The 26,955-nt window shown below is 42.1% G+C and overlaps 1 long non-coding RNA gene across 1 annotated transcript; it reads right to left on the bottom strand.

The window, feature by feature from the left end:
• Positions 1–14,985: 14,985 nt before the first annotated feature.
• Positions 14,986–25,263, bottom strand: LOC147994908 (uncharacterized). Its single transcript, XR_015686676.1, has 2 exons — positions 21,542–25,263; positions 14,986–16,452 (listed from the first exon to the last, which is right to left on the bottom strand). It is a non-coding gene; the product is annotated as an uncharacterized LOC147994908 (long non-coding RNA).
• Between the last annotated feature and the right edge of the window lie 1,692 nt (positions 25,264–26,955).

The raw sequence follows: 26,955 nt of genomic DNA, 5'->3' as shown, positions 1-26,955 counted from the left end.
CAGCCCGGCTCTCCATTTTCTTAGCACCATTGTTTGATAAGACATGGTTTTTTAACAAAGCATACTCTGGGCTCCAGATAACTGTACTTGTGTGTATGAGTGTCTTTCCCTGTCTTCTATTGAAGTCCATTGCTCTGTATGTCTGTTTTTGTCCCAGTGTGAGGCTGTTTACATTGCTATGCATCTATATTGTGATTTGAAATCCTGTAGGGGACATCTCTAGCTGGGCTATTTTTATTTAGAATAGCCTTAACTAATTCTATGTCCTTATGATGCTGTGTTACCTGGAAGGTAAACTCTGTAGTTTCAGGAGGTCCCTAAAACTGACCAGATTCACTAAACCACTCCTTACCAAAGAAAGCAGTAAAAGCAGCAAAGACTTTCAGTTTACAAACCGAGTTGTAAAGAAAATTCTCAGACCAGACTGGAAGAAGTAGAAACCATTTAAGGGGCAAGAAGAGGTTTAGACCAACTCAGGCATCTGAAAAGAACACTGTCCAATCTGCACAGTGTGTTCCAGCTTTGTGAGCTGTCACCAATGCTGGGATGGGTAATGCAGCTGTCTTTGAGTTATTTCTGCTCCTATAAGTAACCTCTCACCTACACTCTTATATGTAACTCCAATAAAACTCAGGTTCACAAAGATGGACTTTGGTGGTTGGCTTAGTTAGGGTTTTAGTGCTGTGAACAGACACATTGACCAAGGCAACTCTTGTAAGGACGACATTTAATTGGGGCTATCTTACAGGTTCAGAGGTTATGGCAGTGTCTAGGCAGGCATGGTGCAGGAGGAGCTGACAGTTCTACATCTTCATCTGAAGGCTAATAGGAGAAGACTGGCCCCAATGTGGTTAGAAGGAAGGTCTCATTGCCCATCCCTACAGTGACACACTTCCTCCAACAAGGCCACACCTACTCCAACAAGGCCTAGACTCCTAATAGTGCCACTCACTGGGCCAAGCATATTCAAATCACCACAGTGGTATTTGTACTTTGGTCTGTTGCAGGCAGTCTGTCTGAGGTAAGAAGATGTTTGTGTTTTATCTCCCCAGGAAAAGTTTTGTCACATAACATGAAATTTAGGATTGTTTTTCCTAATTCTCTGCGCAATATCATTGTAATTTTGATAGGAATTTGTGGAGAGCTTTTGGTTCCCCTCATAGAAATTTTGGCAAGTACCTGTCACTTGGGCTCAAGGAAGTAGGCTCAGATAAGAATATTCACATTTGGGCTAATGCAAAGATCAAAGTAAACACAGCCAAGGAATGTGTGACTTACCTTTTGTCTTGATAATCCTGTTAAGCCCCCAGACCCAGCGACTCTGGGGACCTGATTGCTTTGCTTGATTACTACCTGGTGTGATCTTTTTGTTCTTTGCCTTGCTTGCTCACTTTGTCTTTGATCTGAGAACTGACTGTATTCTTTGAATGTACCTAGATTGATATAAAAGCAGACTGGAAAAAAAATAATAAAGCCTCTTCATCATCGCATTGGCTGGAGTCCTGTTATAATGTTACCTAATTGTCTTTTCCTTTTCAATCCTCATTCCCTCCCTTTGAGACCCTGTTGACTAACTGAACTGGCTTGGTCAGGAATTGAATTGATCATTTGAACTAACACAATAATATTTTTGTGGACTCATGAGCACTGAAAGTCTTTCTATCTTTGATCTCTCTGAAAAGACCATAATAGCACAAGATATTCCAAGACCAAGTTCTCAGCACAAAGATTTATTTGCCTCAGAGGAACAAAGGTAAGGGAATAAGCAACAAAGACAGGAGATAGAGGACAAAGGAGAAAGGAAATGGAACAAGGGAGAGGGGGCAGGGATATTTGTCTCAGAGGACAAAGGACTGCCTCTGGATAGAGAAGAGACATGCAACACATAGGAAAATGGCAGTGTATAAAGGGAAAACTCTGTGTTAGGATGACTTGCCTTGTTTGATTGGACATGTTACTTAGGTGAGCCAAAGGGAGCCTTTGATTGCTGGATTTCGGTACTTTGATAGTTGGACCTTGGTATTTAGCCTCGAGGAGGAAGTGGCCAAATTAGGGAATAGAACTTGGAGGTTAGCTTGAGGAATGTAATCTGACCATTTTTGGCAAGGAAGAGGAAATGGGGGAAGGGCCAGGTCTACCAGAGCTGAGCTTGCAGTCAGGTCCACTAGAGCCCTTTCACTGACCTTTGTTTTCCCTTTTCAGGGTTCTAAATTTTTGTTGTCTTGGATAATGTCTTAGTTATTGTTCTATTACTGTAATAAGACATCATGACTAAGGCAACTTTTGGAAGAAAGCATTTAATTGGGGGTTGCTTACAGTTTCAGGTTAGTCCATGTCCATCGTGGTAGGGAGCATGGCAGCACACAGACAGGCATGGTGCTGGAGTGGTACCTGAGAGCTCACATCTAATCAGCAAGCTGTCGGCAGAGAGCAAACTAGATTGGGCCTGCTGTGGACTTTTGAAACCTCAAAGTCTATCCCAACAACACACTTCCTTTAACAAGGCCACATCTCTTCTTCTTTTTTTTTTTTTTTTTAAGATTTATTTTATTTATATGAGTGCACTGTCACTGTCTTCAGTCACACCAGAAGAGGGCATTGCATCTCATTACAGATGGTTGTGAGATGCCCTGTAGTTGCTAGGAATTGAACTCTGGACCTCTGGAAGAGCAGTCAGTGCTCTTAACTGCTGAGCCATCTCTCCAGCCCTAAGGCCACACCTCCTAATTCTTCCCAAACAGTCCACTACCTAGGGACCAAGCATTCAAACATCTGAACCTATGAGGATCATTCTCCTTCAAACCAGCACAGTTAGGTTTATTTCTAGGTGTTTGTCTTTTATTTTTCTTAAGCTATTGTGAATGGAAACTTTACCCCTAAGATATTTCTCAGCATGACTACTACCATTGTAGAGAAGAGCTACTGACTTCTGTGGATGTTAACTTTATATCTTTCTGCATTTCTTTTTTTTTTTTTTTTTTTTTTTTTTTGGTTCTTTTTTTCGAAGCTGGGGACCGAACCCAGGGCCTTGCGCTTCCTAGGTAAGCGCTCTACCACTGAGCTAAATCCCCAGCCCCTCTTTCTGCATTTCTAAAAATGTTAACCAGATATAAAGGTTTTCTGGTGGTCTTTAGAATTTTTAAGTATTAGATGCTATCATCAGCAATGTATCATCGGCAATGTATCATCGGCAAGTACAGATAATTTGACTTTTTCTTACTTTTGGCTCACTTGTTTCTTTCTCTTGCTTATTGTTCTCCCTAAGTCTTCAAGCACCACAATGAATAAGAACACAGAAAATACTTTACGTGCTGCTGGATTTAGTGTACTTTCTCTCACCCTTCTCCCATTTGTATAATACTGGCTACAGGTTTCTCATATTTAGCCTCCGTTATAGTCCTCACTTCTTCAGGACTTTTATTATGAAGAGACACTAACCTTTGCCAAAGGCATTCTCATCAATTGAGATGGCCATGTGACCTCTAGCCCCAAGTCTATTTACATGCTCTATTACACTGACTGATTGGCATAGGTTGAAATTTTCTTATATCCCTGAAATAAAACCAACCTGATCACAGCACATGAACTTTTTTTTTTTTTATTAACTTGAGAAATACTCAAGCACATGAACTTTTTTTTTTTTTTTTTTTTTTTCGGAGCTGGGGACCGAACCCAGGGCCCTGCGCTTCCTAGGTAAGCGCTCTACCACTGAGCTAAATCCCCAGCCCCGCACATGAACTTTTTAATGTGCTGTTAAATATGTGGCCTGTATAAAAGACACAAAACATTGATATTTTAATTACAAGCTGTAAGCCTAGATTGGTCAGGTTCCATGCTGTTCTCACCAAATCCATACCATATGCCCTTGTTACTTGTGGTTTGAGTCTCAGTGGGCCGCTTTTGCTTCATCAGTCTGTCCTCAGGATGCACTTCTCTTGGCCACATGCTGCCGATCCATCGAGTCTAACGGAGACTGCCTCCTACTCTCTCCTCTTCTCTCTCCTTTGCTTCATGGCCTCTCTTGAGAGCCCTCACTTAACTCTCAGGTCTCGCCTCTCTCTCTATTGCCCAATCACAGGCTTTATTCCCTTATTAACCAATAGGTTTAAACTGGGAAGTAAAGTTACACAACAAAGGTGTAAGTGAGGACGCACTCATCTAGACGGCAACCAGATCTTGGGGTTCAGAATTCAGCATTTGTATACATGGCAGCAGACCAAACCCAGGCAGTTTGCAAGTATCTTCTAAGGAAATATTGCATTTGCATTTATCATGGAAGCTGGTCAGTAGTTTTCCTTTTTTGTTTTGTCCTTATCTGTGTTTGTTACCAGTGTAGAATGAATTTAGTGATAATCATTCTCTTTCTATTTATGAAGTAGGAAGGGGCATGACTGTTAATTCTTCTTTAAAGGCCAAGTAGTACAGCACTAAATCCATCTGGTCTTGGGCTTATCTTGGTTGAGGAATTCTTCTTTTTTTCAATAATTTATTCAGTTTACATCCTGAACAAAGCCCTTTTTTCCTCTCCTTTCAGTCCCACCCTTACAAATAATTTTCCTCACTAGCTTCTTCCTTTCTCAGATAAGGAGAAGCCCCTCTTGGGTACCACCCTCCCCTGGGATCTCTAGTTGCAGTAGGACTAAGCACATACTCTCCCACTGAGACCAGTTTGTTTAGGGGAAGGGGGATTTAATGGCAGGCAACAGAGTTAGAGACAGCCCCTTCTCTAATTGTCAGGGAACTCACATGAAGATGCACATCTGCTACAAAAACATGCAGGGGGCCTAGGTCCAGCCTGTGTGTACCTTCTGTGGTGACCTTTGCCCTTCCAGCTTGATCAATTCTATTCCTCACTCTTCCACAAGACTCTCCGATCTCTACCTGGTATTTGGCTGTGGGTCTCTGCATCTCTTTCCATCCACTGATGGATGAGGCCACTCAGGAGACAGTTATGCTAGGCTTCTGTCTGCAAGCATAGCAGAGCATCATTAATAGTGTCAGGAGCCGGCTGGCTCTCTCACTGGATGGGTCTTAAGGCAGTCATTGAATGGCGGTTCCCTCAATCTCTGCTCCATCTTTATCCCTGTGCATTTTGGGTTGAAGGTTTTGTGGGAGGGTTGATGTCCCCTTCCCTCCACTGGAAATCCCACTTGACTATAGGAGGTGGCCACTTCAGTCTCCATATCCTGCTGGTAGGAATCTCAGCTAGGGTCACCTCCATAAGATCCCCCAGGTGCTCCCCCATCCCAGGTCTCCAGCTAGTCCTAAAGATGGCTGCCCCCACTGATTTCCAATCTCCCAACCCTCTCCTGAACCCCCTTCTCTTACCTGATCCCCATCCTCTTCACCTCCTCTCCCACCCAGCCCTCTCTCCATCCACCTCTGATGACTATTTGCTTCCCCTTCTGAGTGAAATCCATACAACCTCCCTTGAGTCCTCCTTATTCTCATTCTCTTTGGGTCTACAGATTATAGCATGATTACCCTGCATTTTATGGTTGATGTCCACTTATGAGTACATACCGTACTTGCCTTCTTAAGTCTGGGTTACCTCATTCAGGATGATATTCTTATAGAAAAAAAAAAAAAACAGAAAAACTACATCTTGATTGGCAGTTGCTGGGGAAACAAGCGAGAAGTTTAACAAGAGCCAAGAATATGCCTTATCTGGCACATTTGAACCCTGAATTTCTTGGGCAGGTTTGTGTGTCTCCCATGAGACTTTTCAAGACAGGGGGTAAAAACCAAAGATGGCTTCAGCTGAGACAAAATGGAAAAACCTTTGCTCTGTCAAACCGTCTACGTTCTATGTCTGTTTGACTCAGGTAGAGTCATCTGGGAAGAAGGAATCTTAATTGAGGAAGGCATTGGCATGTATGGCAATCTTTTTCACTAATGATTGATGTAAGAAAGCCCAGTCCACTGTGGGCAGTGCCACCCCTGGGCAAATTTAACAATCCTGGAGGAACAAGCCAGAAGCTGTACTCCTCCATGGCTTCTGCGTCGGGTCCTATCTTCTGCCTTGAGTTCCTGTACTGACTTCCCTGGATGATGTGCATTGTTACCTGAAAGTGTAAAATGAAACGAATCCTTTCTCCTAAAATTGTTTTTGGTCACGGTATTTTATCACAGCAATAGAAACCCTAAGACATCCTAGAAGGGTCTTTATTGCTCCATGCATTTAAAAAGATAACTTTGCTAACTACAATAATCTTTGTTGGCAGTTACTTTATGAACTTGAAATGTATCATTCCATATTGTTTTCCTGGCATTTAGAGTTTCTCCTGAATGATCTGGTATTATTCTAATGACTTTACTACCGTCAGTTGGCGTTTTCACCCACTGCAGATTTTAATATTGCTTCTCTGTTCTTATCCCTGGCATTTTTCTTTTATCTTGTATTTTGTTTCATGTGGTTACTGAGCATTATAGTCTAGGGCCTCACACCTCAAAAGAGCCCGTCATGAGCTGCTTTCTCAGTTCCATTTTAAGACAGTGTCACTCTATAGGCCACGATGACCTTGACGTTGAGATCCTCTCTTTTGCTAGGATTATGGGCTAGGACCACCAAACCATGCACTCTGTGTGTGTGTGTGTGTGTGTGTGTGTGTGTGTGTGTGTGTGTGTGTTTTGAGATAGGGTCTCTCTATGCAATTCTGACTGTCCTACAGCCCACTATGTAGACAAGTCTGACCTTGGAACTTACAGAGCTCTGTCTGCCTCTCCCTCCACTCACTGCCTTGTGTGGCTGTCTCCCCCTCAATCACTCTAGAAATGCCTCCAGGCTTCCACCTTACAAGTGCCCCTTGTTTTCAGGTCTTCAGAAAATGTTAAGTCTCAAACAATAGGCTCCCTCTCAAGAAGAAAATGTCACTGAGAGTGACAAAGTGGATATCTGGTCTGCCACACAGGAGAACTCACTGTCACAAGTCCCCCACTGGATTGAAGACTTAAGCCAACAGCACTTGTCCTGTGGTTTAGACTGCCAATCTGTATGAGCACCACAGACTAACTGACTGCACGTTGGGAGCTCCCTGCCAGTCTGTGGTGACCAGGGCTGCCTGGCCCACCTTCTGGCTATAGCTTCAGTTTCTCTGCCTGTAGAGTGAGGCTGAATCCAGCACTGGATCCAGAAGTTTCTTCCTATGTTTGCAGCAGCCTTTCTGTTTCTGTGTGCTTCTCTGTCATCCTTTTCTTGACAATCAATGTTCTTCTCTTTCTTTTTGGAATAATTTGTCCTTTCTTACCAGGATTCTCACTCACAGAATCACTTAGATGTAGGTTCTAATCTGCTATCTATAGAAGTCTAGAAATACTATTTGCAATTTTAAGTTTCCCTGTTTACTAATCTTTTTGCTTACATGTTGGCCACATGGATTTCTTTAATAAATTGCCTCTTTATATCCATCCCCATTTTCTGTTGAATTGCCCTCCTCATTACCTTCCTTTCCTTTGTGTATTTTTAATGAGAATGGTGTGGATTTTAAAAATTAGCTCCATGAGGTGGCTGGAGAGATGGTTCGGCAGTTAATAGCACTGACTGCTCTTCCAAAGGACCTGGATTCAATTTCCAACACCCAGATGAACGGTCACAGCCATCTGTAACTCCAGTTCTAGGAAATTCTATGCCCTTTTCTGGCTTTCATGGACACCAGACATGCACATGATGCACAGACATGCATGCAAACAAAACACCCACATACATGAAATAAAAACAAATCAATTCCTAAGTAAAATGAAATCTGAGGAAATGTTTCATCTTTTTCAATTCCATTTTTATTTATTTTGTGTGTATGTTTGGGCATGTGCATGCCACAGTACACTTGTGGGACTCAGAGGACAACTTGTTTTGTTTTGTTTTTTCTTTTCTTTTTTTTTTTTTTTTTTTTTCAGAGCTGGGGACCGAACCCAGGGCCTTGCGCAGGGCCTTGCGCTTGCTAGGCAAGCTCTCTACCACTGAGCTAAATCCCCAGCCCCCAGAGGACAACTTGTAAGAGTTGGTTCTCTCCTTTTTTCATGCGAGACCTGGTGGTTAAATCAGGTTGCAAGGTTTAGAGGCAAGTACCTTTACCTGCTGAGCCATCTCACCAGCGCATAAACTCTTTTTATTTTGAGACAGCATCTCACTAGGTAGCCCTGGCTGACCTGAAACTTGCAAACAAAACAGACCAGACTGGCCTCCAACTCACAGAGTTCTGGTTGCCTCTGCCTCCCTAGTGCTTGGATTAAATGCAAGCACTGTCACATCTATTTAAAAAACAAACATAACCCTTCCATTTTTCAAGAATAAGCCATTTTCTTAAAAAACAAACACACAAAAAAACAAAATTGAAAACTCATAAACCAATGATGTTTCAAGCAGGTTAATACTGGATTGCCAAATAGTCAACAAACATATGAAATCCTATGCACTGGGTATTTTTATGGGCTTCAGGAAAATGATAGTGAACCCCCCAAAAGCCTCATGTAACTTAGTGAGGAAAAGTATTAAGCAGTCACAGTAAACAAAATGTGCAAAATTCTAGACGTTTTTTTTTAACAGTAAGGATTGTAACGACTTGAAAATTGGGGCCAGCAAGATGGCTCAGTGGGCACTTGCTGCCAGGTCTGATAACCTGAGTTCAATTCCCATGATCCACATGCCAGGAGAGACTCTATTACTGCCAGTTGTCCTCTGCCCTGCATACCAACATAATGCCTGAGGCAACACACACATGCTAAATATAAATAAATAGGGAACAAAAGAAATCAGTGCCTATTCCCTGGACAGTTGATACATAAACTGGGACTTACTGAGAGAGGTAGAGCATCCCAGCAAAAGGAACAGCCTTCCACATTTCTGACATTTCAAATCCTAAAACCACATTTCCGTTGGTTATCAAATCAAGAACAGAGAGTGTAGAAGGAGATTGAATTTAGAACTTGGCTTTTGATGGGCAGGAAAGACCACAAGACTCCTGGAGCCATGAGCATATCAAAACAGCCACTCCTTGGCACCTGGAAGGAGACCATGAAGCTTCCTTCTTGGGGTCTTGGGGTCCACTCTCAGCACAAGAACTCTCTCTCATGCCCTGATATTGTATCCATTCTTAGCTATGGCTCTGGTTGTAGTTTGTCTGTTTGTCCTTCTTACAGGACTTCAGGAAGCATGACAGGTACCCTTCCTGCTAAGATTCACATCTGAGGGGGTGGGAAGAACTAAGTGAGCAGACATTCACGCCCTTTGCTCCTGCCAAGCACAGCACGGGTCTAACAGGATCTCACTCCCCTGCCATATGTCCATGCAGACATTTAGTCACACACAATTTCAAAGCCTTGATATGCACTTTCCCTCTTGACCCCTGAAAATATCATAAATAGATGAGTACCCCTCATCCAAGTGATACTTCTATGCTCTTAATCCTTCTCTGAATTAACATGAACATGGACACAATATGAAGTAAAAAGAGCCATTTTCCTTCTCTTCCCAGTTTGGCTTTGCACGTTTATAAGATATTCATCCTAGGAGTCTCTTGGCCACAGTCTTCCTGTCCACGAGGTAGACTGTTCAACAAAATGCTTTGGACAAGAAAACTACAGTCCAATTGCTAGTAGGAATTTTTGTGTAAAAAAAAAAACAAAATAAACCTTGCAGATAGATTCCATTTTAATGTATGTTGAGTATAAGCCAATCTTGGAAAATAGAATTTCCTTAGGTGACATACAATAATTTTGAAATGGATTTATCTTTGTTTCTCAAATTTTTTACATTTATTTATTTATTTATTTGCGTGCGTGCGTGCGTGTGTGTGTGTGTGTGTGTGTGTGTGTGCGAGTGCGTGCTGGGTGCACATGTATGTGTGTGCATATGGGAGGCCGGGAGCCTGTGCCATGCCATGCATGCAGAACTCAGAGGATAGCTTTCAGGAGTCAGTTTTCCTCTTCCAGCATGTAGACTCTGAGAATGAACATGGTCACAACTCTTGGCAGCAAGGATCTTTATCCACTCATCATCTCATCGGGCTCCAAATGATTCCTGAGGAGTCCTCAGGTCTAAAGGGTTCTTATCCACAGTGTGTGTCTCAATAGAAAGCAGAACAGAGTGGAGGATCTCCTGAGCATCTTCAACCACCCACCTCCCATCTTACAAACTTTAAAAAATGATTTTAATGTGCTTTTTATTAGCATACAAGGCTATATTTCAATGCAGTGTTTTCAAACTGGATTGTTTTTGTTGTCTGTTCTCCTCCATCCCTTGTACCGTTACCCCACTGGACTTCTCTCCTTATTCACTTGGCTCCTTTGCCCCTTGTTGCTCCCTCCTGTGGTCTCCTGCTTTGTTTCTTAGTCAACGCCAGCTTTTACACACTTCTATCTACATACACACAAATATGAAAAGTTAGGATCTGTACATGAGATAGAATATGAATTTTTGTCTTCCTTAGTCACATTTAATATGCCTTCCAGACCCATCCATTTCCCTACAAGTTTCATAATTTCATTTTTACATTTAAGTATAATTCTGTATATAGATATAGTAATATGTGTATACATTGCATTTTAATCAACTACTCTATTGGTGGACATAATAGATGGAATCCATTTCCTTGTTATTGTGGATAAAGCAGTAATATGGGTGCGCAAGTATCCCTGGGTAAGATATGGAGCCTTTTGCACATCTGCCCAGGAGGGCTTAGCTAGGTCACATGATACTTCTATTTTCAACTCTTTGAGAAAAACTGACTTTCATAATGACTGTACTAGCTTGCACTCCCACCAGCAGTGAATGAGAAAAGCTTCTCTTTACCCAAATCCTCACCAGCATTTGTTGTTATTTTCTCTTTTTCTATTTTGTTTTTTTTGAAACAGGGTCACACCCTGTAGCCCTGGCTATTTTAGAACTGACTTTGTAGACAAGGCTGGCTTCAAACTCCCAGAGATCCACTTGTGTCTGCCTCCCAAGGACTGAGATTAAAGTCTGCATCATGCCTGCCTATTTTTAAAAATATTTTTATTTGTTATTATGTGTATGGATGCTCTGCCTGCATGTATGTCTGTACACCATGACCTGTGGAGGCCAGAAGAGGATGCTGGATCCCCCAGGAACTGGAGTTTCGGATGGTTGTGAGACACCACACGGGTGCTGGTCCTCGGGAAGGACATCCGGTGCTCTGAACCATCTCTTTGGGCCCATCATTTGCTTTCTTGATCTTTGCTGTTCTAACTGAGGGAAGATGGAATTCCAATGTATTTTTAATTTGCATTTCCTTGATGACTAAATATGGTGACAATTAAAGATATATTTAATGGCAGTTACCTTTCTTTTTTGAGAACTGTCTATTCATTAGCCCATTTAAAATCGTTGGTTTCACTCTTGGTGTTTTATTTGTATAATTCTTTTTATATTCCAGACATCAGTTCCTTATCTGAGAAGTAGATTATTTCTCATTCTGTAGGCTGCTTGCTCTGTTGATGTCCTTTGCCATATAGAAACTTGGATTATTTCCTGTGTTAGTTCTGACCAGTCTCTATACTTGAAGTGTATTCCTTGATTTCCTCTAGCAGGTTGCAGAGTTTCAGGAGGTTTTGTTTGTTGGTCGGTTGGTTTTGTTTTGTTTTGAGACAGGGTTTCTATGTGTAGCCCTGGATGTCCTGAAATGTGCTCTGTAGACCAGGCTGGCCTCCAACTCATAGAGATCTGCCTGCTTCTGCCCCCCAAGTGCTGAGATTAAAGAGTTTTGTGTTTTAAATTAAAGTCCTTGAACAATTTTGAATTGCTTTTGTGCAGAGTGAGAGATGTGGCTCTAATTTCATTCTTCTGGAGGTAGGTATCTGATTTGGCCACCACATGTTGAATAATCTGTGTTTCTGTTCAGTATATGGTTTTGATGCCTTTCTTAAAATGTTGGCTAACTGGGCTTATTTCTTGTCCCACTGTCCCATTGGTCTATGGCTTTTGTGCTGGTGCTGCCTTAGTCATGGTTACAACTGCTGTGATAAAACACCCTGAGCAAAGCAAGTTGGGGAGGAAAGGGTTTATTTGACTTACAATTCCATATCATTGTTTATCATCAAAGGAAGTCAGGACAGGATCTAAAATGTAGCAAGAACCTGGAGGCAAGAGCTAAAAGGCCATAGAGGACCACAGAGCCTTGCTCCACAGGGCTTGCTCAGCCTGCTTTCGTATAGAATCCAGGACCACCAGCCCAGGGATGGTATCACCCACAATAGGCTGGGCCCTTGCCATCAATCACTAAGTAAGAAACTGCCCTATGGGTTTGCCCTCAGCCTGATCTTTATGGAGTCATTTTCTTTTTCTTTCTTTCAACTTTTAATTGATTCTTTTTGAGTTTCACATCAGGTACTCATCTTTCTGTCCTCTTGCATCTGCCCCCAAATACACACACACACACACACACACACACACACACACACACACACACACACACTACCACCACCACCACCACCACCACCAACAACAACAACCAAAAAACAAAACATAGAAAACATCTCAAACGTGAAAACTGCAGTGTGTCCCAGTGTCCCACGGTGCACCCCTCTGTCCACACATTCATTTGCAAATGGCTACTGCAAATAGTCATGAGTCTGGTTTGAGATCTCTGTCCTCGTGACACCATCAACAATGGCTCTTCGTTGGGATTTCTCCCAGTTCTCCTGTTTGTTGTCCTGTGTCAGGGAGACCCTGCAGTTTTGGATTGACAGGTCTGACTCTTTCATGTACCCTAATAGTTCACAGATGACTTAGATTTGGGGTGGGTCAATTCAAAGCCTGGGCCTCAATGGCAGCTGAGCTGGTAGTTCTCCAGCTCTCCTTTATCCTCACCACCAGGGGACGTTCTCCAGGACTGATCCACCCAATGCCACTTCATCAGGAGGCAGGGTCAGCTCTGCCTTACCTTCACCCATGCCTCCAGGGCCAGGTCCACTGTGCTGGTCAGTCCAGGCAGGAGGCTGCAGCCAGCTCTCCGGTTCTCACACCTGCTGGGCTGGCTTGCTCAGGACTTCGCCATCACATTTCACCCATGCAACCTCACAGCAGATGAGTGGTGGGGCCAGCTCTTCCTTGCTCTTTTCCCTGGGGCTGACTCACCCATATCCCCTCCACCAGGGCCAGCTCTACTGTGCTGCCCAGGTGAAGTATAGGGCCTGCTCTCCAAAGTGCTGCAGCCTGTGAGGGGTAGTAGAGTCAGCTCACCTGCTCTCATGACTCCGAAGTCAGCTCTTCCAATTGCCTCAGGGGGCAAGGGGTAAGGGGTAGGGATCTTCTCAGTGTACCAAGGCCAGCACATAGCAGATGAGTTGCAGGGCCAGCTCTACTAGGCTCATGCTCTCATGGATGCTGGCTCATTCATTCCCCTGCCACTAGAACCAGCACTACTGTGCTGCCCAGGTGACTGGCAGGGCCTCCTCTCCCATTCTCATGACCCCTGGGGCCAGCACTTCTGACTGCTATGGGTGCCAAAGAGCGAGGACATCACCTTTGCGCCTGAGCCACCTCACTGTATAGGAGTGGCTGGACTCTCACCCTTGAGGCTGGCTGGCCTGAGGCATCTCCACCACCAGGGCCAGCTCTGCAGTGCTATCCAGGAGAGGTGCAGGACATGCTCTCCCAAGTACCGCAGGCACCAAGAGGCAGAACCCATTCTCCCAAATGCTTTCTTCAGCTGGCAAGGGGCAGGGCCAGCTCTCAGCTCTCATGACTTCTGGGCCAGCTTTCCCAACTGCCAGAGGTAGGGGTTTGGGTTGAGACATTTTCTTAAGGTCTTCTCCTCTCAGATAACTTTAGCTTGTGTCAAGTTGATATACAACTATCTAGCATAAGTGTCACACTGTCTTTGTCACTATAGCTCTTTTGTGTAATTTGAGGTCAAATATTATCTTCCCTTCAACAGTATTCTTGCTGCTTAGGGTTTCTTTGACTATGTATAGATTTTTGTGTTTCCATATGAATATTTTGTCTTTTGTAGTTTTGAGAAGAATTTAATTGGAATTTTGATGAATTTCATCAACTTTTTAGATGATCTTTGGTAAATACCCATTTTCTAAATATTAATTCTGCCAATCTGAGAGTATAGGAACTCCATCTAGTACCGTCTTTAATTTCTTCTTTTCAGTGATAAGCCTTTTTAAAAAAGATTCATTTATTTGTTATGTATAAGTACACTGTAGCTGTCTTCAGACACACCAAAGAGGGCATCAGATTTCATTACAGATGGTTGTGGGCCACCATGTGGTTGCTGGGATTTGAACTCAGGACCTCTGGAAGAGCAGTCAATGCTCTTAACCACTGAGCCGTCTCTCCAGCCCAAAGGCTTTCTTATCTTATGGCTTGCTATTATTTTTCCTATAAAACTCATGTTGACATTTAGTTCCTATTGTGAAGTATTGTGAAGTACTTTGGGAGAGTATTAGGATTGAGTAAAGTCCTTAGTGAGGTGGTGCCATGATTGAATATGGGATTTGTGAGAATTTCTTCCCTGAAAGACAGAAATATAGGCTGTCTCTTTTTCTAATGTATGTTTCTGCCTCCTTTTTCAAATATTAGGTGGCCATAGTTTTGTTGTGTCATTGCCAAGGTCTCTATCCTATCCCATTGGTCTACCTGTTTTTATGACAGTACTGGGCTGTCTTCTGTACTATGATTTGAGGATCAGCACTGTAAAACTCCCAGCGGTGATCTTTCTCCTTTGGATTCTTTTGGATATCTGTCGTCTTCTGAGTCTTACATAAGCTTTCTTGTGTCGTTTTTCTAAATCTGTGAAATACACCATCAGAATTTTGATAGCCATGACATTAAATCTGTGAATTAATTTGGTACCTAGTTTCACAGTATTAATTCTGCCAATCTAGGATCACAAAAAGGTCTTTCTGTCATCTAGTATATTCTATGATTTCCTTTTTCAATGTCTTGATATTTTCATTGTAGAGATCTTTCTCTTCTTCAGTTAGATATATTGCCAAATAGTTAATTTTTTTTTGCAGTTCTTCTGAACAGGATATTTTTACTAGTTTTTTTTTTTAGGGTACACAGTGATAATCTTAAAAATAACAAGAGAGAAAAGATGGTTACATACATAGAACAACAATCAGAAGGACAGCAACCTGGATATGGAGAAGGAAAGGATGCCTTCAAAATGCTGTGGAAAAACCTGAAGAATGGTTACCTCATTGCCACACACCCTGCTGAACGGCCATCTGTGCTACTGCTGTGACAGCCACCATGACTGCTGTTCTGAGTAACCCTGGCCAGTTTCTTCCCTTGTCATTTCTGACTGTGTTGTAAACACAAAAAGCTAGCAGAGTAATCTGGGCAGGTTTAGCAAGGATCCCTGGGGCTAGAGTGCATATGCATTTTGGTGGTCATTTGAGAAGAACCGGGTATATTCCAGCTAGGGGGAAGTTATATTTGTCAAGGTCATGCTAAACTCTCTTCTTCTAACCAAATGTCCAGGATGTCTCTCTTCTGGTTACCACCAGGACAGCAGTAAATGGCTGTCAGTGAAATCCAAAACCTGATTACTTTTCTTCACTTTCTTAACACCTTGGGCTGACTCCGACACACTTGAGTCATTCAGAAAACCCCTCTCCAAATGAATGATGAGGAAAATAAAGATATGTTGGAGAGAAAAAACCTAACAACACACTAAAAGAATCCTACAAACTACAGACCAATACTAACAGAAACCCCAATAATGTATTTAAAAATAGTGAGAATGATCTAAAAAGAGGCTCTGCACTTATGACCTTCGTTGGCTCTTATTACCCCACTAGAAACCTGTCCACAAATATAGTTATATTAGCACCAGCATCTGAACTTTTGGAGATAAAACTCAGTCCATAATCTCTGCCTTGACACGTACTTGATAAAGTATACAACACCTACTTGATCGTCTTATCTTGTACACAGCAAATAGGAAGTTATCACACATGAAACACATCACATTATACAACCATTTCAACAGGGTTAGAAATCAGCAGCTAAGGTATACAGCTAATGTGAAGTTTAGGAGTTTCAGGTTACCCTCTGCTACAGAGACCAGCCTTGGAGAGAAAGAGTGGGGGGGAGAGGGAAGGAGAGAGGGAGGGAGGTAGGGAGGGAGGGAGAGGGGGAGAGGGAGAGAAACAGAGAGAGAGAGAGACAGAGTCAGAGAGACAGAGACAGAGACAGAGAGACACAGAGATAAAGAGAGGCAGAGGATCCTGACTGTGAGGTCAGATTAGTTACATACAGATACTGTTTAAACAAAATAAGCACCTCTCCTCCCCCAAAAGAAATCAGTGATTAAAAAGGGAAAACAAAATGGCAATGTCAGAGCAGAACCTGTTTCCAAACTCCAGCAGCCCCACCACTCCTCCATAAGGGCAGTGCAGAAGCCCCTGAAAGGGGTTGAAGCTGGGCGGAGAGATCACTGCACACACTGTTGTTTAACGTATACACTCATCAATGGCAATCTGAAAATATAAAATGGAATATTCTAGAAACAAGCAGTTCACCATTTTAAGTTTCACACCATTCAGAGTAGAGTGATAAGGTCTTGTACCATCCTGCCTGGAAGAGGAATTGTCCTTTTGTCCAGTGTATCCACATTGCAAATGCTACATTCTGTCTTGGTTATCAGCTTGTCATATCAGAGTTTAATTTCAAGAAACACTTACTTATGAAGTAATGGCCCCAGGGTAAGAGTAGAGAGCTATAGTCAGTGCTGCCCTAATGCAAAGACTCACAATTAGTGCAAGTGCTGAGAATAGTTGTCTACTGAGGGACTCTGTGGAGCCGCACTGGTGATGCCCAAAATGGGGCGTACACTACAACCCCTCGAGCAAGACTCATAAGCAGTGGAAGTCGGGGAAAATGTATGTGAAGAGCCAGAGGATGAAGAAGAGTGCTGTGAAATGCTGCCATCTGGACACAACATGGCCATTTTACTCATGAACTCATGCCTCTGATTACCTGCACAAAATCAAGTCACCAAGGGCAGTCAGCATTCTGCTCAGTAGCACTAATTAGACCCAATGGGCTATTAACAAGAAAAGAGAGGATGCAAAACAGGGAGGGGAATTTGTTGGAGGTGCCTGAGGGGAGGAGGAGGAGGAAGTTTGGGGTGCATATGATCAAGAGGTATTGCTTACATGTATGGAATCACCAAAGAACAAATAAAATATTTTTTTAAAAATAGTGCTATGTTAGTAATTTGGAAATGCCAAAGAAAACTCATAAAATGTCTCCTACAAATGAAAAAACAAGATGTTGAAGGAGAAATTTAACATAATTTATAATTGTTCTATTTACTATTTATTGTTAATCACTTGCTGTGCCTAATTTATAAATTAAAATTTATCATAAGTATATATGGGGACCACAGGGTTTGGTATTTTCTGGCATCTGCTGAGTCTCGTAATAACTTAAGAAAATAATTAGTGTTTACCAAAACTGGGCATAGGAAAGCTCAATAATCCAGAAATCCAACTCTAAGCAAACATAAACATGAAAACCAAAGTCATATACAAGAATATTCATAGCAGCATTATGTGTCATCCATCGCCAAGCACTAGAAATAAACTATATGTTCATCATGGTGGAATGATATATATCCATGCATGGTGGAACTAAATTATGGTACATTCATACAAAATACAGTCATGTGCCAAGTAATGACACACCAGCCAATGATGGATCACATATACAATGATGTTTCCATAACATTACACTGCCTAGTAATCTTGTAGCCATATTAGTTTGTACAAACACAGTGATATTACCTAATGATACTTATCAAAATGTATCCTAGTCCCCTTAAAAAATGTTTTGAGAATTTCATTATGTAATCCTGGCTGGCCAGGAACACACTGTGTAGACCATGCTGTCCTTAAACTCACAGACATTCTCCTGCCTCTGCTTCCTAAGTGCTGGGTTTAAAGATGTACACTACCATGCTCAGTAAGGGGTGTGTGTGTGTGTGTGTGTGTGTGTGTGTGTGTGTGTGTGTGTGTGTGTGTGAGAGAGAGAGAGAGAGAGAGAGAGAGAGAGAGAGAGAGATTTTATTTTGTATATGTATGGGTATTTTTTCTGCACATGGTTCTGTGTATAACACATATGCCTGGTGCCCACAAAGGCTAGAAAAGGATGTCAGATCTCCTGGGACTGGAGTTACAGTTATTAGCCACCATGTGGGTGCTGAGAATCAAACTCAGGTCCTTTAGAGGAGGAGCCAGGGCTCTTAACCCCTGTGTCATCTCTCCAGCCCCAGTACATATTTTTTTTAGCATGGTTCACTACTTACTAGCTATTTTTTAATAGTATAATCTTTGTTTTTAATTTATTCACTTTACATCCTGCTCACTGACTCCCTCCTAGTTATCTCCTCCCACAATCCTTTCCCTCATTTCCCACTTCACTGAGCAAGTAGAAGCCACCCTGGGTATCCCCCAACTCTGGTACATTAAGTCTCTGCGGGGCTAGGCTCATCCTCTCCCACTATGGCCAGACAGGGCAGCTCAGCTAGGGGAACATATCCCAAGCACAGGTAACAGCTTTTGGGATAGCTCCAACTCCAGTTGTTTTGGGACTCACATGAAGACGTCTGCACATCTGCTACATATGTGTGGGGAGGCCTAGGTCCAGCCTTGTGTTGTCTTCGGTTGGTAGTTCAAACTCTGAGAGCCCCAAGGGTCCAGGTCAGTTGACTCTGTTTGTCTTCCTGTGGAATTGCTATCCCTTTCCTGGCCTGCAATCCTTCCCCAAGATCCATCCACTCTTTGGCTCTGGGTGTCTGTATCTGCTGGGTGGAGCCTCTCAGAAGACACCTTGTTCTGTGTGTCTTTCTGTGAGAACGTGCATGTGCACACAGGAGCCTACAGAAGCAAGGAGAGGGTGTTGGATTTCCTGGAGCTGGAGTTACAGGCGGTTGTGAACCACCTGACATGAATACTGGGAATGGAACTTGGGTCTTCTGAAAGAGCAGTATAACATATACTTTTAACAGCTGGGACATCACCATCTCTTCAGCACCCTATTCTTGTTTTTATGGAAAAACATTGTCTTTCAAAGGAATAACTAAGAGAGAAAGATAAACACATTTTCCTTCATTTTTTAAATTTTTTTTTTATTTCGAGTGGTAGTAGTGTGAGTTTGGTTTTGGTGTATATGTCTGTATGGGCAAACATACTGTGGTGGTTTGAATGAGAATGATCCCCATTGGCCCCCAACTTTGTGTTTGGTTCCTAGTTGTTGTCTGTTTAGGGTACGGCCTTATTGCAGGAGGTGTTTCACTGGTGGGTGGGCTTTGAGATTACAAAAGCCCATGCAAGACCCAGTCTCACTATCTTTCTGCCTGCTGCTTGTGGGTAGAATGTAAGTTCTCAGCTACTGTCCTAGTGCCATGCCTGCCTGTCTGCTGTTGTGTGCTCCACTATGATGGCCATAGACTAACCTTCTGAAACTGTGAGCAAGCCCTCAAGTAAATGCTTTTATATGTTGCCCTAGTCATGGTGACTCTTCACAACAATAGGGAATAACTAAGACACATACTACAGTGCATGCTGGGAACCAGAACACAGAGTCATTTCCATTTCCTACCTTATTTAAGGCAGGGTCTCTGTTGTTTCTGCTGCTGCAATGTGCCCTCTAGTTTAACTGCCCAATGAGCTTCAGAGCTTCAGGAGTGTTGGGATTACAAATGTGTGCTACTGCATCTGGCTTTTATGTGGGTTCTCTGAATCCAAACCCAGGCTGTCATGCTTATCCTGCAAATACTTTTACCACCAAGTCATCCTGCAGGCCCAGTATCTCCCTCTGCCCTCTGTCTGTGGTTAAGTAAAGATGCGGAGAATGCTGTCTAATTGTTCACCCTTTCTTTGTCCCATCCCTTGTCCTAGCTGATGACAACATGGTACAGGGCACCTAAAAACCCTTCCCACTTCCCACCTAGCATTCTTCCTCTAGAAATATTACTTTAGGAGACACTAGGGCTGCACTCAGATTGTGGACTCACAGATAAACATGTAATTTATACTTAACATGACATCCTCTGCTACAAACCTCAAGCTATTTTAACAGACACAAAGTGTCTGAATGGGTTTATTTGCTTCTACCCCACTTAGGGTAGTCAGTGGGTTCCTGTGGGCGTTTCTACCCCTTAGAAAACTGCAATGACACCTTTTCTCCAATTTCTGTAGAATTCCATGTGGTGCATACTGTGCTAAGTCGCCTTTTGCGTTGGCACATTACCCTCCATCCTTTACACAGCCAGGAAAACAGCTGACATGGCAAATCTGCCCTCATGCAGTATCAGCAGGAACCTGCTTGCCTGGAGTGAGAAGATGCCCCAAGGCACTTGTTCTGCTTCTGGAGATATTTGGGGTCAGGGGATGAATTTGGTGCTGAAAGCACAGAAATGAGCTTATGGGCTTTCTTGAAATAAAGATTCTGGTGAAACAGCTACTATGTTGATATGGGATGACAATGTATTTCCAAGAGACTAGATTGGAACAGAACTGGACTTTTCAAAAGATGACCTCTGACTCATCTCTCTTCCCAAATGAAGTGTCCACCTCAACACTGGGGACTGCTGTGTTGCCAGCTAACCCGGTGCTTCTCCGTGAATCCTGACAGGTGGGATGTTTATAAATCTTGTAAAGGTGCCATGTCTTTTATTATATGATGTGTGTGCCAGGTATAACTAGGCCACCAGTAACCTAAATTAAGGCAGAAAGACTGGACCGAGTGAGCATCACATATGATCCTGATGAGAGTCACATCCTTTTTTACCTCTTGTCAAACAACACTAGGTGGGTTCTAAATAAAGGAGCATCCATTGAGATAGGTCGCAGTGTACCACGTACAGAACGAAGAAATTGTCTGAGCACAAATTTTAAAGCATAGGATGTCGCTGTGTGGTATTTTAAGAGGTTTCTCCTACTCACGTATCTGATAACAGAGGCAAGAATTGATTTGATGGATTTTGTTTCAGAAACCAGTAGGTTTGGTCACTTGGCTCAGGAACTGAGTAAAAACAAATGGGAACATGTAGAAGACAAACACCAGCTTCCCCAAATACCACTGTTCTAACTGCTCTCTGCTGTAGAACGCCCTACCAGTCAGTCTTCCTGAAAAAAAAAAATCACAAAACTCTAAATAAACTACCTATGTAGAAATGTCACCAGTCCCCGAATTGTCAACAAAAACATTCTGAAAAATATGCCCCAAATGAGTTTCAGACCTTTGTAATAGCAATGATGCGCTCTCTCTCTCTCTCTCTCTCTCTCTCTCTCTCTCTCTCTCTCTCTCACACACACACACACACACACACACACACTCACACATACACACACACATACACACAAGTGTTATACCTCTGAGCTAGATCTTCAACCCAAATTTCCATAGCTTTTTCTGCAATGAGTTTATTTCTGAGAGAGGAATATGGTGGAAAAATCCATGAACAAGCTAGAAAGGTACAATTCTACCTAAAAGGTATAGATCAGAGTGGATCAGCTGAGACATTCTTTTGATCATACTTAAAGGGAGAATGTACATACATACCATAGCTGCACCACACTATACTTGAGCTCTGAGGACATGTAGGTTTGTAGGCTGTGTCCTCGTGTCATCTTAATCTCAACTGTCCTGAATTTGTGATCGTCTATTAAGTCAGAGTGTTGCCTAGTCCAATGCTGCAGAGGGTGTTATGAAGGAAAGTGTCGCTTGCTCCAGCTGGAATCCAGGGTCTGGTGCATCCTATTACTGAGTTACATTCCCAGCCAGAGATTCTGGCACCTATGAAGTATAAACTTGGGTCAGAAAAGAGTCAAACACTTGCATAGATTGCCTGTATCAACGTACAATTATCGACAACAAAGAACAGAAACACGATGACCATAGGTTGGGCGGTGAGGAGGCTCAGCACAGAAAGGTGCATGCCGTGAAATGAAGAACCTGCACTGGATCCCTGGGACCCAGGCAGTGGGAGAGGAGACCAGGCTCCCACACAGCATCCTCTGGCTTCCACGACTGCCAGGACAAGCGTCCAGCCCCTCCCAGGAAATATATAGATGTAGGTTTTACAATTAAGAAAAGAAAAACTCCACAAATGATTTTTAAAATATCATTTCTAACAATTAATTTTCAGCACTTGTCTTAATTTTATATCAGCCCAACATTTTACCAGCTTTTATGTCCTTTTGGCATAGTTGCTTTTTTTTTTTTTTTGTTTCTTTTCGTTTTGAATGTGTATGGATGTTTTGCCTGCATGTATGTCTGTGTACCACATGCATGTCTGGTCCCCAAGGAGGCCAGAAACCATAATTAGATCCCCTGAAACTGAGTTACAGATGTTTGTGAGCCACCATGTGGGGCAAGGAATTGAACCCTGGTCCTCTGTAAGAGCAGCTGGCCCACTCAACCTCTGCACCGTCTGGTCTCTCCAGTCCCCTCCTAGACTGAGTTTTAAGGAATAGTAAAATGAAAAACCACAGGTGAGCAAAGAGAAAGATTACGAGAATAACTTACCAGGCTTCCAAGTAAGCTAAAAAGTAAACAGCATCTTACCTTTCCTGCCTGCACAAGACAAGTTAGAGGTAAAACTAAAACACGTTCTAGGTTTTTGTTTGTTTTTTTTTTTTTTTTTTTCCGGAGCTGGGGACCGAACCCAGGGCCTTGCGCTTGCTAGGCAAGTGCTCTACCACTGAGCCAAATCCCCAACCCCCTAAAATACGTTCTTAAAATTCAAGCCAGCAATTATTTACTGAATGTCTATATTGGACCTTACATAGTGAGATGAAGCAATTCTAACATTATTTCATCCCTCAGGGAGCTTGTCAACTTTATAGAATAAAAAGATTTTACATACAAAATAATTTAATTTCAAGTCTCCTAAGCAGAACGATTTGTGTCATATTGCCACCATTAGCCAGGGAATCCTGCAACTGTAAAGACAGCAGGTTTGGGCTTCCTTAAATACAAGACACTGTTCAAGGAAGCAGAACTTTCATTTAAAACAAGTTGAAATAAAGTCTATCAAGCTTCAGTGTTTCCTTCAGTTTTCTACCTCAGGGAAAATCTTCGATGAGCAGTGTTACCCTCCCTGCTTAACAATTAAGAGATGAGTCATGTTTACCAAGGCCTGAATGCCTGGCAGTCCTCTAACCTCTTTGCAGTTTGTTTTTTCATTGTGGGATTTTTATTGTACACATAACACTGAAAAAAGTATTTTGTCCACTTTGTATCATGCACTGTGCGTAGTCAGATTAATAACACACGGGCCCTACCACAAAAGACGTAAAAAGCCACATGCAAAGTTTAGTTCAATGCGTCTGCCAGGAATGTCCGAAGTACAAGTTCAATGCTGAGACACAGAGTATACATCTGTCCGTCCAGCTGTTGATGACACCAAGCTGAATCACTTGAATAAGGTGTCTTTCACCTGACGGTCGCTATCTGTAGGTATCTTTGCCCCCTTTTAAATCTAGTAAGGAAGCAGAAGGTGGGAAGGTGAAGAATTTAGGAAGGAAATTCAGTCTGGTCAACCAAAGAGTTATGGAAGGAACAATAACCCAGGTAAAGGGGAGGATAGTGAAGCACCCACTGGAGGGAAATTACAGCACAGTGGTAAGAATGTGGGATGAAAATTAACCTCAGTAGTAAGCCAGGAATGTGTAACGGGGGTGGCGGGCATTGATGGCCAATGCTGATTTCTTTGTTGTCTAGGCCTTAACTTCTTAAACTGTGGGTTGTGACCCCATATGGGGTCCAGTAACTGAATCTGGAAGTCTGGATAAATGTAACATAAAAGGTTCCTGAATTTGCAAAAGAACAAAAGGTAATAGAAAATAGACAGATAATGAATCTTAAGGTGTTTGTGGTAACATTCACCTGTGTTTTAGTGTGGCTTCCCCACAGCCTTGTTTCTGAACACATAACACACATGATGCACTGGACGTGTAGTAGCGGCATACAGTGCCAACACAAACTGCCTCAAACATCTTGGCTCAGACTCAAGGCCATCACATTGTGAACTGCGGTGTTTTTAGTGTATATAGTTTCCTGCTCTTATAGAAACATAAAGGTTTAATCACAGAAAAGAGACTTCAAATATTTTCCTTATTGTCATTCCTCAGCACGTAACTACCCTATCAGTATTCTAGTAGTTAGTTACTGTTTAGATTGTATCAGATTGTTTAAAAATTGCTAGTCTCTGACTCAGTTTCACTAAAAACTGTTAAATGAATTTTGATATGGGAATAGGCAGAATTTCTAATAATTTCTGAAATGGCTCTAAACATATTTCTGCTCTTTTCATTTTATATTATATATTTATACAAAGTGCCATTTTCTGCAGACAATCATAAAAATAAAAATGTCAATCAGTTCTAAATAATGTCAGAGATGTGCTGAACTTCAAAGTTAACACAAGATATTTAGCCAATATTATTTTTGGGGTTGTTTTGGTTTTTCAAAACAGGATTTCTCTATGTAACAGCCCTGGCTCTCCTGGAACTCTTTTTTGTAGACAAGGTTGGCCTCAAACTCAGGGAGATCCACCTGCCTCTGCCTTGGATTAGAGGTATGTACCACCATGCTCAGCTAAGATTTAATTCTTTTTTCTTTTTAAAGATTTCTTTATTTATGTATATGAGTACACTATAGCTGTATTCAGACACACCAGAAGAGGGCATTATAGATGCTTGTGAGCCACCATGTGGTTGTTGGGAATTGAACTCAGGACCTTTGAAAGAGCAGTTAGTGCTCTTAACTGCTGAGCCATCTAGCTCTCCAGCCCCAAGATTTAATTCTTTATGTAAAAATAAGTACACACTGGTATGGAAAACTGCCGTGCTCTTTAGTCAACAGCAAGCTGTATGCATGAGGCTTTTAAATGAATTTATAATTTTACTGCCAGTAAATGTCTGATTTGAACAGCTGTTTTATGTACCCATATGCCCCAAAGTCCCTTCCTTGAGTGAAAGGGATTATGAAAAGACTTAAAAGGACTGTTTAGGATAATGATAGCCTATGTGTGGTGTGCTCTGGAAAGCTGGAGAAATTTTGTCTAAACATTTCTACACTTTCATATACATTTTTTTAACACGCACCCCCCCCCCCACCTCCATTGAGCCCTTAAAAGGATGACTGGGGATAAAGAAAGACAACTGAGCACTGTAGTTAATTAAAAGAACCCAGAGCCAGGGCGCAGTAGAATTGAACTCAGGATGATGAGTTCAAGGCCATCCCATGCTTTATGAGATCCTTCCCCACAAAAAGCAAAAGCTGAGGTGGGAGAGTGCTTGCCTAGCTTGCCCCAGAAGACCTCAGTTCAATTCTAAGTACTTCAAGCAAACGGAGCTGTCTAGTAGATAGCTGTGTATAAACCAATGCTGTGGGAAGAGCCCTTGAAGAACAGGTAGATTTGAGAACCATCTGCTGAAAGCATAAACTAAAGGGAGGTGAGAAATCCTAGGACCCCCATCTACAGGGAAAGGATTTCAGCTTTTGTTCAGAGGCATATGAGCACTGACCGCTGCTATTTGAAGTTCTCAAACTTATGAGATATAATTCCATAGCTGCTAGTCCTTTCTATTAGGTGGTTTCCTATTTAAGATGAGGTCTCATGTCTTCTCTCAGGCTGGTCTTGAACTCTTTATGTAGCTGAGGACGAACTGGACCCTTGATCCTCCGCCTCTGAGTGGGACTATTGGTGTGTACCACCATGCCGGTTCATATGGTGCTGGGGACCAATTTAGGGCTTCATGAATTCTATCTAGACGAGCATTCTACTGATGTTTGATGATCTTTGAATGTTTAGGATGATGAGAAAGAAGTCTCTCTTTAGAGGCAGTTAGTTGAAATTCTGATCACTTCCCAGTATAGAAAAGTATAGTATTCTGGATAGGGGTATCAAGCTGGAACTGCCAGTCAGAGGACCCTGAGGGGAAACAACTGACATTTTTCTACAATGAACTACATTGGTACTTTAGACTTGTAAATGCATTTTTTACTTGTGAAACTTTCAATTTATGATGGATTTATTATGACATAATCCCACTCAAAGTAAAAAAAAAGCACCTATTTTCTACTAGTATTTGAAAGTAAGGCACAATTTATCATGCAAGAAAAAACTGTTAGTACTCTGGAAATAATTTATTTCCCATTTCCATTTTGGAGTGCAGTTCACCACCATCATGAAACTTGGGTACTTTGAAGAAATGGATGACAAGAAAGCTGGGTCAAAAGCAAACGAGTGCTTCAGGATTAACAGACATTAGTAACAAGATACAAGGGTGGTATAGAGAGGTACTAGCTAAATATGACATTGAGCACCAAAAATAAGCATTTTAAAAATTTAATTTTTATGGGTGCTTGAGATGTATGTATGTATGTATGTATGTATGTATGTATGTATGTATGTATGTATGTAATTTATTCTATGGGTGTTTTGCCTGTGTACCATGTGCATCCACTGCCTGCAGAGGTTAAGAATGTGTTAGGTCTCCTGAAACTATAGTTACAAATTAGCTGGTTAGCTATCACATAGAAGCTAGGAATCAAACCTAGGTCCCCATAAGAACAGCCAATGCTCTTAACCAATGAGCAGTCCCTCTAGCACCTGAAGTTTTAATACACAGAAATAATAACAACAACAACAACAATAATACTGAGTCCAGTGATATGCAAAACATGGAAGAAAAATAGAAAGTCTCTCTCTCTCTCTCTCTCTCTCTCTCTCACACACACACACACACACACACACATACACACACACACACACACACACACACACACACACACACACACACACACACACAGAGCAGTTTCTCTAGAGGACAGGATGGAAGAAAAGGAGACTGAATCCAACAGATGAGTCTTCTCTATATTCGCAGTAAGAATGAAACACAGACAGACAAAGATATAAAGACATTTAGGAAACAAGGAGCATGTATTAGGTATTACTGAATCAATAT

Source organism: Rattus norvegicus, chromosome 4 (assembly GCF_021556685.1).
Source record: "Rattus norvegicus strain SHRSP/BbbUtx chromosome 4, alternate assembly SHRSP_T2T, whole genome shotgun sequence".
NCBI lineage: Eukaryota > Metazoa > Chordata > Mammalia > Rodentia > Muridae > Rattus > Rattus norvegicus.
The sequence above is the reverse complement of the archived record's forward strand: the minus strand, read 5'-3'. Positions and strand labels throughout refer to the sequence as shown.